This window comes from Cavia porcellus, unplaced genomic scaffold (genome assembly GCF_034190915.1).
Source record: "Cavia porcellus strain 051 isolate PalLab524CR breed Dunkin Hartley unplaced genomic scaffold, mCavPor4.1 scaffold_10, whole genome shotgun sequence".
Taxonomy (NCBI): domain Eukaryota; kingdom Metazoa; phylum Chordata; class Mammalia; order Rodentia; family Caviidae; genus Cavia; species Cavia porcellus.
Window position 1 is genome coordinate 84364344 of NW_026947493.1, and position 4969 is coordinate 84369312.

Here is a 4969-nt window from a genome sequence, read left to right on the forward strand (position 1 = left end):
TTAACCCCTGCAGAGAAGACCCTCAGTTCCAACCCCGCTGCCCAGCACCTTGTCTGCCTGGCTGGCCTGGGCTCCTGGCCTTCTTGAAGGAGCTGGAGCGGCTGGTTCACCTGGCTTGTTCTGGGCTGTTTTTTCTGGGCTGGCCGTGCTTTGGCCCCACACATGTGATCGATCTCCAGCTTCAAGGGCTCCCTACATAGCCCTTTTTGTTTTGTTGTTGCCCAGGACCGGAGGTCAGTTGAAGCTGGGGGAGCTGTGTTGGAGAGCTCTGTAGATCTTTTTAAGTGCAGTCCAAAGGCTTTAAGTCCCTGCACTCCACAGCTGAAGCCCCGTGCAGTCCATTAGTCTGTGACAATATTCAGATACCAGCGCAGCTGGCAATTGCCAAAAGGTATTAGTGATCTGAGTTTCTTTTATAACTTTAGCATTGTTTTATAGACTCTAGTAGTTGTACATTTTCTGCAGGATGTTCAAGACCAGGTTAAGGTGAGACCTGTTTAAAACACAGTCAGTTTTTGTTGTCAAGGTCAGTTGGTTCTCCTCAGGGACCTTGGAACCAGCCATAGCTCCTCTTTGTTCTTCTGTCAGTGTCAGCCATTCGGATGAGTCACGGCCATTGCTTGGCCAAGTTGCCTTCTGTGAAACTTGGGAGACTTTGCTCCTGGTGACTTAGGCACACCACACACTGGTAATCACGTTCCTCAGTGATCTCACGTCTTCTTAGTCAGGAGACCAGGGACTCGCCGAGTGTAGGATGACGCAGCAGAGGTTCTCTTATGTCCTGGGTCCTCACTGACCTTGGAGGGCCAGGGCCGAAATACTGGCTGTCCGCCTAGCCCATCTGTCTCTGATTATGGGTCTCCAAACCTCAGTTGTTGAACATCCAGAAGAAAAGACTGACAACAGTACAATGCAGTAGAGGCATTATCATCTTATCCAAATATCAAACATCTTACAACATAAAACCATTATTTTTTAACAACCATGGATATTTTTGTTTATCAGTATCACGGATCAAACTCACAACTGCGTGCTTGCAAGGCAGGCGCTTATACTGCTGAGTTAAATCCCCAGCCCCAACCATGGATATTTTAACATTTGAATATTTGTAGAATATTAACAAAGTTACATATTTTACACAGAAAATTAGAAATCAAAACCATACCTCATGTTATAACATGACAATCATGATGACATTTTTTTTTTTTTAACAAACTTGAATTCGAATTTTTTAACAGAATATGTCCCCTTCAGTCCTGGCCGGTCACTCCTGCCTAACACATAAAAGCCTGCACCTAACTTGCTGACCTTTAGTGGGATGTGCATCTCGTAAGCTTTTGTTAGAGGCAGAGCTCTGAATCTGAAACAAAAGTTTGTCACACGAACAATCTGTTTTTCATTTTTTGAAGGCCTGTACATCTGGAAGGATAAATGTAACATTCGTCATAACCACATGAAACTTTTGTATGGGCATTTTGAAAATCAAAACCTTACTGTATTATTTCTTTTGATGATGACCATTGTGAACATATTGCAATGATATTTATATAACTTTAGTTGGCGTGTCTCCCCTAAGGCTATGGAGATCACTGGGGCCTCCAACCAATGAACAAGAGCTGGTAAACATTACCAGGTGGCCACTTTCTTATTCATCAATTTAAGCCCTGGCCGATAGTCCCAACCTCAAGGGACTTTTAATTATCTTAATATAATTTTTGATGACTTATAAAAAACCCAATTATAACATTTAACCATTTAATTTTTTTAAACAATGAGAGACTCTCAAGTCAATAATAACAATACATATTACATTTGCATAATCAGTCTTTGCATCATTTGGACCAGATGGAAGCTGTTTTGTAAGTATCACCCAGATAAATCTTGATTAAATGATCTATAAATGCAAAAGAAAAAGTAATAAGAACTGTGGGAGTAACAAAACCCAAAATGTGTAATTGTCATTGTACAAAAGAGAGAAAAGAAAGTGCTTTAAAGGATATAACTGCATGTATATTTAAGTGTATAAGATAGGTAACCATATTACTGAGTTTTATTGGATCATTGAACAGAACTGTTTGCACTCTCACTGTTTGAATGTCCACTCTATAGGCTTTAATTTTGTAACTTGAACAACTATTTCTAAGATGACAATATGTAATCTATTAGTTAGTGATTTCCTACTGCTTTTTTCTGAAATTATGTATAACTTGTACCCTTTTTCTGTTTTTTTTTCTTTTTTCTCCTTAAACAAAATTTTAAAAAATGCAAAAGAAAAAGAAAAATTGCTGAGCTCAAAATAAAAAGAATAGCTGTTCACAAACGGACAAATGGACAAACATGGACAGATGATCTGTACCGATTAAAGCATGATGTAGAAACAGATACAGAGCTGTTAGTGTTCCCAAGAACTAGCTTGCTTCTTACACCCCGTGTCCTCGGGGTTGGGACACCTGTCACCTCCAGCACCCCATGCCCTCAGGGCGTTTCTCAGACACCCCGTGCCACTTGGACACTCCTGTATGGGCATTGGTGCTGTTGGCTCCACACGTGTGAGTGATCACTAGCTCAGTGACTTCCAGCAACAGCTTAACAGACTGAACAAACAGACAAACAGTTACACAGACAGATTTACAAACATCTTTCACAATCAGAGTGCACTCAAATATATTTTAGCCAAATTAAATTACACAAAATTTTTACAATTGTAGATCTTATAATTTTAAATAGGCTAGTCAGATTTGTTGTAGGTCAGTTAGCAGAGATCTTCATCAAAGAATTTGAAAAAGACAAAATCTTATCTATGATTAACATATTTTTGTTATAGGACTTAGCATGTACTCTATCATCTATTTGGACCTTTTTTACTTTTGGTTACCATCTCCTGGGCATCTTGAGTCAATTAAGGCTGGTTGTAGCTTCCTCCTTTTCCATGGGCTGTGGCCTCGTCTCCAAGGCATCACTGTCATAGGACTGACTGAGCATCAGCTTCTTGAGAGGTGGAATCAACTCCTTTCCTGGGTTTGGGCCCGTGATACAGCTGGACAGCGCACACTGGCACCGAAATAGGTCATTTAGCTTTTCCTGGAAAAACACAAGCATACCCTCGACCCCACATTAGCACTGCATAGTAAGACAGCTGGGTGTTTTTATTGTCTGGTATGAAGATCTTTCCAATGGACTTTTTAGCCTTTATTTGATTGCTGTGGAGTAATGGAATTTAAATATTTTAAATGGTGTATACTGTCAAGTGAAATCTATTATGAGGTGAACTCTCCCCCTTTTTTTTTTTTTTAAATTTAAATTGTGAGCACATTTCGCTTACTTTTAGACCTGAAGATCACAGACACTTTTTGTGGTAAGGTATAGAGAAGTGGAAACTGCATTCTGTATTTAGGTACCCCGGGCTCTCCTGTGCCATGCAGGTGGTGCTCCTGCTCTGGGGGGGGAGGCCTGCTGTTGCTGGGGGTCTGAGCACCAGTGCGGGTAAACTTTTGATGCATAAAGCGTGTGCACAGGTGATGGAAAAACCAGGGTGGCTTGGGCAGGCCAGAGCCGTGTCCCACCTCTCTCTAATAAGTATCAGAAGATCCAAAATGATCGTGTACCCTTTATTTATAGGTTTTCCAATTTCTGTCAAGGGAAGAATAACCAATTGAGCAGTACAATAATCTAGGGAGATTTGAACTGTTTTGAGTAGAATGAACCATAACCCTGATTTCTCCTTGCAGCTGAAACCAGCAACATTGTTTCTTTACCTTCCTTGTCTGGGCCAGACTCCAGGCTCAGTGGAGGCTCGGTGCCCTTCCCTGCCTGGGGCCTGTGAGAAGCGGTGAGAGTAGCAGGAAGCAGCGGGTTTACTAAATAACCCTTTAAAATCTGTACAGGCCCGCTGATTTGTGTTGGGTTTGTTTTTCCCTAGTCTTGTTTTTAAACTGCTTTTCAGTTTCCTCCCGAGTATGTAAATTTACAGTTTCTTCCTCTGGAGACAAACTCAAGAAATTTAGCAATCTGTGTAGTGTCAGTGTATTGAAAACTAAAACTGACTTAAAGCGGAAAGGACCTAAATAAACATGGTTACATTAGTCACAAATTTGAAACAAGTACCCTTGTAGTAAACAACTTTGAAAAACAATGGAGTGGAGAAGTTACCTTACCAGATACCAAGATGCCCTCAAAGCCACAGTGAGACAGTGATAAGCTGGAGCCAGCCTGTTACCAGCTCGTGAAAGCCAAATGATGAATTTTTAGAAGTTTTAAAGGTTAGTTATTGTCATACTGGTTATTTGAAACTGTCTTTTGTAAAAGCATTTTGTAAACAGGAATCAGCAAACAGGAATCAGGGCCATGTTACCCCCAACCATTAGGAGCCGTCACCCCCTGCTCGGGGGAAGTCCTGAAGTTACATCCAGTGGCCCAGTGATGCCACCCCCTTCACTTTGGAGAGTGGGAGGTTTTGCTGGATGGACAGGTAGTGGCTCAGTTAGGGTTATCAGGGCGGGGGTCATGCTGCCACCTTTTCCTGCTCGGACCTGATTCTGAAACAGTCCTGGAGCCAGGTCCATTGTGGCTGTCTCAAGAAGCTTAAGGTTATTAAGACCCTGTCTCATCCAGATCCACAGAAGGAATGTAAACACTAGAATCAAGCATACAACAAACAGTTTCCTATACATTTGTGATGGTTTTTTTTTTTTTTTTTTTTTGTCTTTTTTGAGACAGGGTCTCGCTATGCAGTTCAGGCTGGACTTGAGCTCATTTTTTAGCCCAGGCTGGTCTCGAACTCACAATGATCCTCCTGCCTCAGCCTCCCGAGTGTTGGGATTACAGGCGTGAGCCACCACGCCCGGCTCACATTTGTGATTCTTTTGGGTAAGTTTGTCCCATAGTTAGACAGCTGATACAATCAATATAACTTTTTTGTTTGTTTGTTTGTTTGTTTTTCTTTTCAGGGGAAGGGGTTTCTCCCAAGCCT